The sequence below is a fragment of the Lontra canadensis genome, unplaced genomic scaffold (genome assembly GCF_010015895.1).
Source record: "Lontra canadensis isolate GAN:19392208 unplaced genomic scaffold, GSC_riverotter_1.0 scaffold39, whole genome shotgun sequence".
NCBI classification, from domain to species: domain Eukaryota; kingdom Metazoa; phylum Chordata; class Mammalia; order Carnivora; family Mustelidae; genus Lontra; species Lontra canadensis.
This window is the reverse complement of record NW_022631033.1, coordinates 7462953-7478312: the sequence shown is the minus strand read 5'-3', so window position 1 is coordinate 7478312 and position 15360 is coordinate 7462953. Positions and strand designations below refer to the sequence as shown.

Genomic DNA, 15360 nt, shown 5'->3' with positions numbered 1-15360 from the left:
TTATGAAAGTGGACACAGCAGAAAGAGTATTATCAACTGTTCAAAATATCTTTATTTTTAGATAAGACTGTATCTCTCTGTATATATGTCATCTTTGCCTTTGCTATTTCATAACACCTAGAACAAAAAATAAATGAATTCAAAATGTCCTTGGAAAAACATCTCATAAAATGCAGATGAACCGCTATTAGAGAAAATTTTTTGAGAAAGAGAAGAAATTGTATTACTAAACTCTATCAGCCCAGATTCTGGACAGTGAAATGCACCTGGTATGCATTGTCTACTTGAAGAGCAGGGGCGTGCTGTCTGTAGCCCACCCTTTGCCCCCACCTGTATCTGGATGATGAAGGCAGAAGCTTCAGGAGATACCCTCCATCATCAGATGGGGGTTCCCCTCAAGGAATGACACAACAGTGGACCTCTGAAAACGAGAGCTAGACCTCTGAAAGCCTCTTGGACTTCATACCTCCAGACTTTTTTATTTTTCATGTGTGAGAGAAACAGACTTCTATCTTGCTTAAGCCCCCATGATTTTGCATTTCTTTATTACATTTGAACAAACCTTGGGTAGGCTCTTAGCCTGCATCATTTCCAAAGTCATATTTTAGAAAGCAGAATTCATCAATAATGTCAATTGGTTATAATCTTCTTAATCATCTTTAAGTAGAAGTAACTCCCAGGCTTTCATCAGCACAGGCATGTACTATGATTAAAATTCAATCATTCCTGTCCACCCGACTACAACAGGCAGAGCTGGGGTTTCCCTATTTTCCCATACTGAATGTATCTCTGGGCAACCACCTCATACTCAGCGAAAAGCATCTCTATCCATGTGTATCTGCTGTATCACGTTATTCCATTCATTTCAGCAAATATTGAGTGGGTGTTTATCATACCTAGGCACTAATGCTGGTTACAAAAGATGCAAAGATGAACAAGAAACAGACAGGGACAAGAAAGCCCTGTTTCAAGAAGCTACAGCATCAGAAGAGCCAGACACAGCCCTGTCGCTGCCTGTTGTCTAACCAACAACATTCCCGCCTATCTCCTCCCCTGCCCACAGAAACCCAGAATACTCACGTGCAGGTGAGGACCGGACTTTTCCTAGTGCTAGGAGGTGAATGATGCTGGTCTAAACCAGTCGTACTAATATCATCCCCCTGGGATAATCACTGCACTAAGTGTGGGCATGTGACTCAATTTCAGTGGATGAAATGTAAGTAGCATTCTCTGATGTCCTTCTCCCCCTGCTGCTTTTGACCTGGACACTGCCGTGCTGCTGTTGCTGCAGGAGCTATCTTGAATCCATGACATAAAGGCCAAGAAAACTCCAGAAATGTTGCAATGCTAACACTGTGATGCACCATCTTCAGTCACTTGTTCTATATTTTTTAAAATCTTTCTTGAAGTCACTGGTTTTCTGTTTTTTACATTTCACTTCTTTTCTGAGAGACACAAATAAATGTATGAGACAATTTTCAGTAGCTGTTTTTTTTTTAAATAGATTTTATTTATTTATTTGACAGAGAGAGACACAGCAGAAGAGGGAACACAAGCAGAGGGAATGGGAGAGGGAGAAACAGGGCTCCTGCAGAGCAGGGAGCCCCACGCGGGGCTCGATCCCAGGACCCTAGGGATCATGACCTGAGCCAAAGGCAGACACTTAATGACTGTGCCACCCAGATGCCCCAGTAGCTGCTTTAATAGAGAATGAGCAAGGGTTTAGAGGAGTGAAAAGACAAATCTGCTTTAAGTGCTTAATAAGGCTGTCCAAAAAGAAGAGAGAAAGAGAGAGAGATGTGAACTTTCATGCAAAAATTATTTTTCTATGCCTAAAGAATCATGGTACCTGAGGAAAACAGTGAGTTGTCTGCCGGACAAGAAGGCAAAGATATAATGATGGAAAATCATGTAGATCGGGGTAAGGACTGTGGATTTTATTTTCCATGGGACAGGGAGTCCTTGAAGCAGTTTAAGCATGGTGATAATGATATCAGATTTCCTGATTTACAAATATTACCCTGGCACTCAGAGTAGAAGACTGGTGGGCAACCGGGCAGCAAAACATACAGAAGTAGGTGACAAACGATGAGGCTGAACTGCTAGCCTATGGGACGTGAGCACCAGGAAGCACCCAGGGAAGACTGTTTCTCAGCTGGCTGGCCAAAGGACAGGGTCTGTTAGGAGGGCGACAGGCCCCGGGTAAAGCTCTACTGAGATATACTGACTCTGAGTGTGTGCAGGACATGTGGGTAGCTATGCCTCCAATAAAAGAAATAAAGATCAGGAACCAAAAAATGAAAACCAGCTACAGGCAGGCATATAGAGTACTTACATTACTGATAATTCATTCCTAGGTTCTATTCTTCTGATACTAATGCATTACTTAATTAATCTGCATTTCATTACTTACATATTATAAAGTCCAGAACGATTAAAATGTGAGCATAACTAGAGAGACAAATAGCTAAATATAAGTTTAATTAAAACTTGTTATACTTTCAAATTCCAACTGAGGAGTTTTGTCCTCCCAGGCTTCAAGGTTCAAAGCCCTATTTTGTTCACAAGCTCAGTCTGCCCGCAGTCTCCCATGTTTTAGAGGCATAAGAGGTGTTCCAGCATTTCTAGAGGCTTCCATCAGTCTCTCATAACTTCCCATTTAAACACGGCAGTGAACATCTGTTGTCTGCCTCCCCATCATCTTCCTTCCTTTCTTTCAGAAATAGCTCTGCAGTTTTGTCTGGTGATCCCCAAACATCTGCTTTGGTCCAGGTTTAAGTGGAAGCCACGTCTGAACTCGAGCAGGTGGTTCAAATTTATACTAATCACTTCCTTGGCCGTGGTGATGGTTCAGTGACAGGAACACAGCTTAACTATGTCTAAGCATGAAACGCAGGACTTTTGTAAGCACTACTCCATCCTCTGTCGACATGAGAGCCACAGTGAGCCTGAAATGAGAGCCAACGCAAGCATCGGGCTTTCACGAGAAGCGATCTAGAACCGCTGGGGGTTACTACCTAGAATGTGAGAAAAGCCAGCACAGGAGAAAGGGGCTGAGTCACAAGAAGAGTAAATGACACGTGCACGCTACCTAACTTTAGACTTTCAGTTACATGAATAGTAATTCCTGTGGCATTTTCTGTTGCTGAAATGGAAAGAATCCTAACTGGCTCTTATAAGATCACAGAAAACACACACAGAGAGACACACACACCAAAAAGCCTTCACAGCAGCGCTCAAAACAATGTCTCACAACATTCCAAGGGGAAATCCCAGTATATACCAAAGTTCTCTAATTCTGTCTTAGGTATGAGTGTCCTAGTAGATCATCCACGGTACTGTTAGAAAGTTAAAACGTCTTTCTCCCAAAAGTATGTCTAAATGAACACTATCACTGCCTCACTGGCTGTCCCCCATTCAGAGAAACAAGATCTGTGTCACTGAGACGTTCCACTGTGTCATGGGAGCTGGGGCACTGCCTGTCATTCCCTTCACGCACTTCTTTGTGTCCTCTCCACTCCATCTATGACCTCTACTATTCCTACTTAGCAACTACAGAAAACAAACAAACAAACAAACACCCAGCTACTAGAAAAGAAACGGGAGACAAATGGGACGTAAAAGAGTACCACTGTACTCCAGGAAGTTTAACTCTTTAATTATATATTACAAATGGAAGGAAAAAGCACAAAAATATTTGTATTTTTTAATGTATTTCCTCCATCCATTTAGTCAAGGTAGAGAGGAAAAAATTCCATCTCAGGACAAAAGAACCACACTAGGTAATGAAAAGCATGCTAGATGATGGCAATTAGGTCAGGATATTGACATAAGTTTTGTTTTTGTTGAGATTTTTATATTGATCAAATAGTGATATGATTGATCCACTGTTCAAGAAGACAGAGACTGGGCTCGCAGCAATCTGCATAGTCTTTTGATTCTCCTTTATGGGCATCCTCTCATTCAAGAATAAGAATGAGGATAATACCAGTAAGATAAAAAGGTTCTGGGATGAGATAGTCAAAACAACGATCATGAAGAAACTAAAAGGCAAGAGCAGAAGAGAGATCCATATCAAAGAGCAGTAAAAGGCAGAATTCGAAAACAAAACAAAATAAAACTTGTATTAGTGATTTCAGAAAACAAGTAAAAAACCTCAAAAGCATTATGGGAAGGGATGCCTGGGTGGTTCAGTGGGTTAAGCATCTGCCTTCAGTTCAGGTCATGACCCCAGGGTCCTGGGATCGAGTCCCACACCAGCCTCCTTGCTCAGTGGGGAGTCTACTTCTCCCTCTGCCTGCTGCTCCCCCTGCTTGTGCTTTCCCTCTCTCTCTGTCTGACATATTAATAAATTCTTAAAAAAAAAAAAAACATTATGGGAAACAGAAAAATTTTTTTTAATTAGAAAAGGAAACATACCAGTGTACAAGTGATGAAAACCCAAACTACATATTATAAACACATTTAGAGATGACTCGAGCACAAGTAAAATAACAGAAATAAAAGCAACAACCCAATAAGTAGCCAAAGCAACATTACTTGAACTGAAAAAGACCCTGATTAGAGAGGAACCCTGATTAGGACCCTAAAAGTGGTCTTATTCCAAGCAAAATACATTTTTCAAAAAGATCCATACATAGGTAGAAGGCAAATTCAGGGGTTAATTTAGTTTTTTACAACCCTATGAGTATCTAAGTAGAATTCTTAAAAATGTTATGTACAAACGCAGGGAATTCAGACTGACATCTCTCACCACTGCTGAACACGTATCAGAGGTACAATAACTATGTTAAATTCAACTATGATGACCTCACTATTCTATAAATGACCAAAATATAATTTGTGTGAAGGGAAAACAAAGAGAAAAACACTGTCATAGACAAAAGAATTTAGAAGGCATTTACTCATGTAACATTCCTTTTAAAATCATTTGAATAAAAAAATACAGGTTTTTGAAAAAATGAATCAGAACAACTCAAATATAGAAGTTCATGTAATTTAAAAATATATTAAGCAAAGAAACCTGAATATCTAAGTTATATGGTTAAAAAATTATTAAAAAATAACTCAAAAGGAAAAAAAATTCCAAAGGAATTATTTGAAAGAGAAGACCAATGATATAAAAGTTATAAAAAAAAATTTAAAATCTTGGTTTTCCCAAGTACTGAAATTAAGGAAAAGAAAACAAAAATATGCTAAATTTCTCATTTTACAAAAGTAATCAATAGACACAATTTATTTCTTGATATTTAGAGAGAAATTGACTCAAAGTATTTTTATAATTAAAAAATAATCGGGGCACCTGGGTGGCTCAGTAGGTTAAGCCTCTGCCTTCGGCTCAGGTTATAATCTCAGGGTCCTGGGATCAGGCTCTCTGCTCAGCGGGGAACCTGCTTCTCCTCCCTCTCTCTCTCTGCCTGCCTCTCTGCCTTGTGATCTCTCTTTGTGTGTCAAATAAATAAATAAAATATTTTTAAAAAACATAACGAAAAATATCATCATGAAACAAATACTAAATTTTGAATTCCTATGTTAAAATAGACCATAAACAAGGCCAAAAGAAAAAAGTCAGACAAAAATATATAAACATATACATAACATCTTAAAATGCAAAAAGTGATAATGAATCAATGATTTGAAAAAGTTTTCTGTAGTTAGCTTAATAGGCATGTTATAGTTATGTCCCAATATTCAAGAATCTACATACAATTTATATATATGTATAAACATATACACACAGACACACACATTTTTTTAAAGATGTGTGTATGTGTTTTAAACTATGTGCCAGTCAGGCACTCATGAAAAAACACTCTGCAAAACAGACAAAAATCCTGCGCCTCCACGGTTCTTATTCTTGAGGAAAGGAATGAGAGAATGAACTAAGCAAACAAGTCAATGGCATATATGAGAAGAGAATTCGTGGTACAGAGAAGATAATGGAGGAAAAGAGGACAAGGAGTTCTGGAGATTGAGCTGGCGTGGCAATTTTTTTAAAAGACTGTGTGTGTGTGTGTATTTGTTAGAGAGAGGGAGCAGCAGGCAGAGGGACAAGCAGACTCCCCCATTGAGTAAGGAACCCAATGTCCAATTGGGGACTGGATCCAAGGGCCCTGGGATCATGACCTGAGCTGATGGCAGACACTTAACCAACTGAGCCACTCAGACACCCCTCACATGGCAATCTTAAAAGATGGGAGTATGGGTGATACTGAGGTGACACTAAGCAAAGACTGGAAGGAGATGAGAAGGGCAAAATATACAGGCATCTGGTGTCCGGTGCCGAAAGCATGCTGAGCCAAAACAAAGGTGGAAACCAAAGCTCGTGGCTGGTTTGAGAAACACTGAGGAAAATCAATAAAAGGATATAAAAATGTATTCAAACATCAGAGACATATCAAGATGCAGAGATTCAAGGTAGTTTTGTTTAACTCAACTTTATAGTCTCTGGAATTTTGCAAATTTTCTTAATAGAACTATACTGATTACATTAACAAAAAACAAAGAACAAAACCCTAAAAACTTCTTGCAAAAAAGTCAGTGTTTAAAATTTGAATAAATCTATGCTCAGAGCTATACAAAAAATCTTTTGTAATTATATAATCAACATGTGCTCATTAGAAAATATCTGGAAACTGCCCCCCAAAATGTGTTTTTTAATAAGCCATTGGCTCACTAACTTGAGGTCTTCTTCCTCTGTCTAGCATCCGTTAATTCTACAGGACCACTATTTTCACTGATACGTGGAGCCATGGATTATCAAGATGAACAAAATTTTAAAAAATCTCTATATCAATGCATCTCAAAGTGTGGGTCTTACTTCTCTTGCATCAGAATTAACCGAGAAACTTGCTAAAGTTGCAGGTTCCTGGATCACACCCAAAGCTAGTTGTTCAGAATCGTGGTAGAGCCTGGAAACCTGCTTTTTTTTTCCTTTAAGTTTTTATTAAAAGTCTAATTAGTTAACATATCATGCAATATTGGTTTCAGGAGAATTTAGCGATTCATCACTTATATCTACCACTGAGTGCTAACCACAACCGCCCTCCTTAACACCTATCACTCATTTAGCTCATTCCCCACCCAGCTCTCTCCAGGAACCCTCAGTTTGTTCTCTAGAGTTAAGCATCTCTTATGGTTTGCCTCCCTCTTTTTTTTCCTTCTCTTATGTTCAGCTGTTTCATGGAAATCTGCTTTTAACATTACCCCCAGGTGATTTATATGCACAGTAAAGGTGGAGAACTACTTATATAGTTTAAGGACAGTAAAGACAATTTAGCTGAAAAACTGCCTCTAGAATCTTATACTGTCCAAGATTCAACTCTTAAATTTCTACCATTCCTAAATTTACCTTTCCTGAGCTTGGCCGGGCAGTTTCTCTCAGCACGCCCAGCATATGTCAAATCATGATGTTCTTAAAAGCTTACATGGTAAAATAGGTCACAACAAGCACATGGTATTAACCTACGTTAAAATCCTGGATTAGTTAGCAAACAGAAAAGATTAAGGTCATTATGGTAGTTCTAGTTTGGACTCACAGAACGATCACTCACGCCAGCACAAATTCAATTTGATTAAGAAAACCTACTCATTATAAGCCCAAGACACTGATTTAAAGATTTCATCATCCACCTACACGGACTCTATCATCCATCTGCACATTTATTTTTACACTTTCCTACACTTTAACCCCCAAAATGAAAATTATATGGATTTAAATTATGGAATTAGTTTTCTCTAGGTGGTTGGAGAATTTTAGAAGCTCTTGAGCTGCAATGTGGGGATAACTTTTAATTTGGCTGAAGAAGTAATCCACTTTTCTTGAACAAAAGGATCATGTATATACCTCAGTGTGACCATTCTGAGTCAGCTAAAGAAAAGCAGAGGAGGGGTGAAATCATCTAAATTTTCACCCATAAACTAGTAAGTTAGAGGAAAATATTCCATTGACAGAAACATTTTAATTTTTTTTTTAAGATTTTATTTATTTATTTGACAGAGATCACAAGTAGGCAGAGAGGCAGGCAGAGAGAGAGGGGAGGAAGCAGGCTCCCTGCGGAGCAGAGAGCCCGATGTGGGGCTTGATCCCAGGACTCTGGGATCATGACCTGAGCCGAAGGCAGAGGCTTTAACCCACTGAGCCACCCAGGCGCCCCGACAGAAACATTTTAATATAAGTATGTATTTGTCATAAAAAGATATTGGATTATTTCCATATCAGGGTATGGCAAAAATATGTAGCCTTATTTTTTTATTTTATTATTTTTTAAAGATTTTATTCATTTATTTGACAGACAGAGATCACAAGTAGGCAGAGAGGCAGGCAGAGAGAGGGGGAAGCAGGCTCCTGGCTGAGCAGAGAACCCGATGTGGGGCTCAATTCCAGGACCTTGGGACCATGACCTGACCCGAAGGCAGAGGCTTTAACCCACTGAGCCACCCAGGCGCCCCTATAGCCTTATTTTTATAAATAGGATCATTACTCCTGAATGAAAACTTGAGAAGCTATGCCATGAATCATTTTGTAAACCAGGATCCCCACCCCCTTCTATTAAGTCTGTTTTGTGGGTTGTATTTTTTTTATATGAGTTTTTAAGCAAGAGTGGGCCTTTATGCTTATTTGTTTGAAAATAAGGATTCCAATTTGGCAGAAACTATTACTTGGACTGGCATTTTCTCATTCTTGGCAAGTGGTATTAAAAATTATTTTGATAAGTCAATTTAGAAAAACCAGCAAAGGAAATCCAATGGTGTTAAAGCTGGAAAACTTTAAAATGAACAGAAATAGCCCACATAAGTCACTAAATCCAAAAATGTCTTCAGTGTATGCATCCATACATTGATAGAAGGCCTGAGATAAATCCTAAAAAGTTTGATAAGTGAAGAGTTGCATGGGCTAAGTCAGGACAAATGCAGATCACATAGGTTCCTTATTTACTTCATAGCCCATCTGTCAAAAATTATGCTCTTAGGCAACATAAAATTCCCCTCAAAGATGAATTAATGTAGTTAATAATGAAGATGAAACATTATGTCCAAAAAGCTACTATCAGATGTTTATGAAATGTACCCACTATTATGTTTTCAGGAATTAATTCATTTATTTGGCAGTTCATGGTGCTCCCAAGTTTCAAAAGTGGAATTATACAATGTCCATTACCAGCTCATGAGGTGTTGGGGTCCAACGGCATAATGTACCTTATATCAGTACTTTCCAAACCCTATCTTGTTTAAGAATCACTAGAGGCTTATTAAAACAGATTCTGATCCCTCCCTTAGAGATTCTGATTGGCTCAGGGCCTGATGTGAGAATCTGCATTTCTAACAAGCTCATAGGAAAGCTGCTGGTCTAACGTACTTCAAGTAACACTGCTCTAGATGGCATCTGGTACCAGAGTGGCACAAAGTCTAGAAAATAAACATCTAACTTCAAAGTGATACCTAATGCTAACCATCATCTAGACTTCAGATACAACTTCCAAAAGTTTCTTATTTTTAGTATTCAACTGCATTTAGTATTCAACTGGAGATGGGATGGCTACAGGCACTTAGGTACCACTGAGATGTATTGGGATAAAGAATTTTTAAGATAAATGAATCCCCAAGAAAATCACATAAGACTTTGCAGCAAAACTTAACTTGTATTAATAAGCAAATCAATGAATGATACAAATTGTGGGAAAACACTTTCTAACCAATATTTTAAGTAACCCTTCTATATGATGAAACCAAACACCTGTACAGTGCTCACTTTGTACACTAATTATTTTAACAATATAGAATAAACATAAAAGTGATATAATACCTAACTACTCCAAGTTTTGAATTAGGTATTAAAAAAAAATGTAATGAAAGAGAAAATGATGGGGCACCTGGGTGGCACAGTGGGTTGAGTGACTGACTCTTGGTTTCATCTCAGGCCTTGGTCTCAGGGTTGTGGGATCGGGCCCCACGGCAGGCTCCCCTCCCCCCATCAGCACAGAGTCTGCTTGAGATTCTTTCTCCCTCTCCCCTGCCCCCTCCACCTCCCCTGTCCACTCATGGGCTCTCTCTGTCTCCCTCTAAAATAAATAGATAAATATCCTTCCCCCCAAAAAAAGAAAATGATGCTGGTAACATATTCTGCGCTTCTTTAGGGAGCAGCAAAATACAGAATATCAGAGCCCCAAGTTCTATATCAGTTTTCCCACTGACTCATTTTGAGCAACATATCATTACGTGTTTAGTGACCTCATCTACAAAATAAGGGTGTTAGATTAACTGGTCTCTAAGAAGCCTTCCAGCAAACATTCTGAAATGACTCTTCCAAGCCTATTTACCATACTTACCTTCAAAATAAAATGTTAACTCTTGATGAAAATTCATTCGTACTGTTTTATCTTAAAGGACCAAATTTGGGGCGCCTGGGTGGCTCAGTGGGTTAAGCCGCTGCCTTCGGCTCAGGTCATGATCCCAGGGTCCTGGGATCAAGCCCCACATCGGGCTCTCTGCTCGGCGGGGAGCCTGCTTCCTCCTCTCTCTCTGTCTGCCTCTCTGCCTACTTGTGATCTCTCTCTGTCAAATAAATAAATAAAATCTTTAAAAAAAAAAATGCAGAATTGCAGAGTTTTAAGAGTAATTAGGCTAGAAAATCACAGTGGGGACCGACCTGTAGAGTAATAAAAAGCAAGACTTCTGTCATTATTGTTTTTTAAATTCTCTCACTCAAGTAGACATCTGCATGACAAGTGTCTCCTACGGCTTCAAAGGCAGGCTGCCTTTTCTACAAAGTCTAGCCTATTTCAAATGTTTGAATTTCTCTTCAGTTACAGATCTAGTTTTTCCTAGTCATTGAAGTCAGGTAAAAACAACCTGAACCTTCTCTCCTAATGTGACAGCTCACATTTTACTGTTACAACTTTTGAAATCTTTCTAATCAATCATGATGAGATATTTTCTTGATACACAAAGGCATTGGTCAAAGCTGGTCATTTTATAATATGTCCCTACCAATATTTGTAACCAAAGTTACATGTTCTTCTTGAACATTTTAAGCAACCCCAGGTAAGAAAAAAGATTTTCCTTTAGGTTTTATTTCTCTATAGAGTAAATTCTTTGGGGAATTTCTCAAATTCTCTTCAGGCATCCACATCTCCTTTTCTTTCTTTCTTTCTTTCTTTCTTTCTTTCTTTCTTTCTTTTTTTAAGATTTTATTTATTTGACAGACAGAGATCACAAGTAGGCCCATAGGCGGGCAGAGCGGGGGGCGGGGGGCGGGGGGGGCAGGCTCCCTGCTGAGCAGAGAAGCCCGATGCGGGGCTCTATCCCAGGACCCTGGGATCATGACCTGAGCCTAAGGCAGAGGCTTTAACCCACTGGGCCACCCAGGGGCCCCCACATCTCATTTCTTTCTCACAATTTCCAGGAAAGGTCTCATCAACAGTGAGAGAATAATCTCCATGTGATTATCACAGAACACAGCAAGTCTTGAATGTTGAAAAGTGCCAACCAATTCTTAGTTTAATATGTTTCTGATACAAAAGAAAAGAAGGCATCAGAGTTAATAAAGAAACCCCTCCCAAATTCCTAACATGATTCTTACGGATTAAAATACTCAGTTCGGAGACAAACCATAAGAGACTCTTAATCTCACAAAACAAACTTCCGGTTGCGGGGGGCGGGGGGGGTAGGGAGAGGGTGGCTGGGTTACTGACATTGGGGAAGGTATGTGCTAGGGTGAGTGCTGTGAACTGTGTAAACCTGACAATTCACAGACCTCTACCCCTGGGGCTAATAACACATTATATGTTAATAATTTTTTTTTTTAAATTTTCAGTTCCTGAAAAATTTCCTGAAAAAAGTTCAGTTCCTGAAAACACACTAAAAGCTGTATGACTTCACTTGAATATTTCAGAGTAGATATACAAAATATAAAAGAAAATCAGTCGATTCTACACAGTAGTAGTAAAGTTTGTATATATGGCATTGCCACGAATGGGTGAGTAAACTGGTGATTCAGTAATCTGATATGCTGTCACCTTTCTGGAATATACCACACTTCAATAAATTCTGGAATATAGGAAGGAAATGTGAATACTTCAGAACTGTTTGAATTTCATTTTGGTCTTCATTTCAGAGATTAGGCAAAAAAATTAGGTATTCTGGAGAATCTGAACAAATTTTATTGATCGTGATAACCTAATCACTTATGTTGGACTTCTATTAACTACCAGGGTAAAACAAAGAAAAATACAACTATTCCTAATTGTCTCTGAGTGATTTAAAAACCGCCACTGGCTCCTCTGTGCCCAAGCTGAGGGCTAGAGGTAGAGGCTAGAGAAAATAACAAAAACATTCCAGCCTTCACAGTCCCTCTACTGGGAGCGGGGGATTTAACAACATTTTTTTCCTAAGCGAAATTAATTTGTGGCTTTCTAATATATGGAATTATTATGTAATGAATGAGTAACACAAAATTTTCGCACACCAATATTTAGTAATAACAAATGAAGAACTTTTAAACTTTCGAGTAAATATACTTGATTTTTTTTCTCCACAGATACCCATAGTTCTTTACATATTTTTATAAATACTAGCACAGGAGAAAAAATCAAATCAATATAATAACATTCAAAGAGCCATTTTAAAGATTTTATTTATTTATTTGGCAGACAGAGATCACAAGTAGGCAGAGAGGCAGGCTCCCCGCCGAGCAGAGAGCCCGACGCGGGACTCGATCCCAGGACCCTGAGATCATGACATGAGCCGAAGGCAGAGGCTTTAACCCACTGAGCCACCCAGGTGCCCCTCAAAGAGCCATTTTAATATAAAGTTTACAGAGCTCACTTAAAATACATGTTTTTTATGTTGCATATAAGAAATAAATACAGTGCCCATTATATTTTGGGCTGTTCAGAGGGAATGAATGAATGAATGAATGAGGATTTTTCTTTCCTTGTATGCCCTTTGAAACAGACCATTGGTTTACTCCAATTGAGAAGACATCTCAAGAACTCTTAATGCAATGACTTAAAACTAGCATTTGTGCCATCAAACTAAACAATACAGTAAAGTATTTACTATTTCCTAAAATTTTGAGTTAACTGACAATTTTTCATAGTCACTTAATTTCTACTTTAATTTTAGATCACAGAAGAGTAAAGTCTGTCAGACCACTTGGCTCAGATTCCTGCCTTCACACAGATAAGACGTAACTATGCCCATTTTCTTGCATACTTAAGCCAGTGAGACAGAATCTCAAAAGGACATTAAGAAGTGTTTTTTCCATAGTGGTTGTAATCACCGTAAGCCCAGCATCAGCTCCCCCCCAAGCAGGGTAGTAAGAATATCCCAAACCTGTTGTGTTGTATGATAATCACAGGGAGATTATTCTCTCACTATTGATGAGACCATTCCTGGAGACACATCTGTGAGAGAGAGATAGGGATACCTAAAGAGAATTTTATAAATTCCCCAAAGAATTTACTCTGTAGAGAAAACCTAAAGGTTTTTTAAGTAACCTGAGGTTAAACTATTTAAGAAGGACTTCTAACTTTGGTTATAAAAACTGGTAGGGAAAACGCGTTCCTCTCAGGGGTGTTCCTGAAATGCTCAGTGCAAGATTCAGAAACGGTCACCTCTCTCTTCAAGCCCTCCTTCAAGACTGCAATCAATCAACCAGAAGTTACAAAAGTACACAAAGTGATCACTACATTTCATTCACATCCATTGCTTTTAAAAGAGTAAAAGTCATCTTAAATTTGGCTCCTTTTAATATTTGTAGGCAAAAATCTGAGAGGGTGTAGAAAAACAGGAAGGACTGTATTTTTTATGATTTACCAAATACTATGCCTCTCACATTCAATACTGTCCTTTCTTGGTACACACTTCCGTCTCACTCAAAGCCTTCTTGGTAGAACCTATTAAGACCATCTCCCAAAGGGTGGGAAATCTACACACAGGTGCCCAGCGGGCATACAGTCCAGACTCCGGACATGCATATACTTAATAACCTTAAAAATCAGAATAATGGTCAGTTCATACTGCAGGGGCAGCTCAGGTGTCCATACACACGCTGGCTGCTGGTTGTGCCTCGTGATCATCAGGTGCGTGACCCTAAAACTCCGGGGAGTCACGCATCGGGCTGTCGTGCGCAAAGCCCGGGAGGGCGTGCAGCACGCGGCTCTGCTATCCTCACCCGCGCGGTGACAGGCTCGCTCCCGCGACGCCTCGCCGCCTCCAAGACCCCTCTTCACGCCTGCGCCCGCCCCCCTTTCCCCCTGCGCCCCGCGGGCCCCTTACCTGGAGAAGGCGGCGACCGCAGCTGCGAACAGCGGGAGGTGCTGAAGCGGGCGCGGCGGCGGCCCTAGCACCGCCCGAGCGCTCCCCAGCCTCCCCCGCGGCGTGCCTAGGGCTCCCGGGGCGGGGCGGGGCGGCGGGACCGCGGGTTCCGTGCGCCGGGAGGCGGCTCCGCGCGCCGGACAGAGCGCCCGGCTCTCCTGGGCCCGCCCCCCACGGGCCACGTGACAGACACGCCGGTCCCTGATTGGAGCGCCCGGCTGGGAGGCGGTGGCGACTCCCCACCCGCGGAGACCGTGTGTGCGGGAGCTTGGTTACCTGGCAACAGGGAGTCTGCGCGGAGGACGCGGTTCCCGGGCATTGGGCGGGGCTGCTGCGGAGTTTACAGGGAGGCCCAAAGCGAAGGAAAGCGGTGAACCACCAGCGTTCTCAGAACCGGACAGATGCCAAACACTGCGTCTGCACTTCTGAGGAGAGTGGGTCAAGTCTGCAGTAACTCAGGGCGTCTCCTGGAGCGGCGCGCAGAGGGCGGCGAGCCTCCGAAGAGGCCAGGCTGCACCGCTCTGTGGCTGTCATCCCCTGAACAGCTATGAGTGCCCAGGGCTGTTTCTCTCGCACTTCATAGTCGTCTGAGTGGGCTCAGCTCGCTGGGAGACCCCTCGGAGGCAACCATTTGTCTTTATTAGTGGAGTTATAAGTAGTTAATATACCTGCCTTTAGGGTGTGCAGAACATTTTCCTTGTGGAAGTCTGGTGCGGTGGAAATGCTTGGTACTGTATTCATAATTTCTTCATATCTCTGAAGTATCTTCACTGCTTACAGCCCTTATCAAACACACTGGCGACAACACGCCTTTATGCATTCGGAACAAAGTGTATTTAAGAACATTCATTGAGCTTTAGTGATATGTCAGACTCCGGATTGCTAATAAATTAATTCCCCCGGCCAGGGAAATTCTCTGGGCATAATCCCTACCCACCTGTGCCATAAGATTTTTCTTCTCTTATCTTCCAGAGTATCCTCTGCAGACCATACCCTGCCACAGCACTTAACATTCTATTTTGCAAATTAAACTTTACTTAA

General features: G+C 40.7%; 1 protein-coding gene across 2 annotated transcripts in view; it reads right to left on the bottom strand.

The window, feature by feature from the left end:
* WDR17 (WD repeat domain 17) overlaps positions 1-14373 on the bottom strand; it is a 106659-nt gene extending 92286 nt beyond the window's left edge. For both annotated transcript variants that reach the window (XM_032869834.1, XM_032869837.1), the window contains exon 1: positions 14281-14373. The gene's annotated coding sequence lies outside the window, so the exon portion shown is untranslated. The remainder of the gene's footprint in view (positions 1-14280) is intronic.
* Positions 14374-15360: the final 987 nt, after the last annotated feature.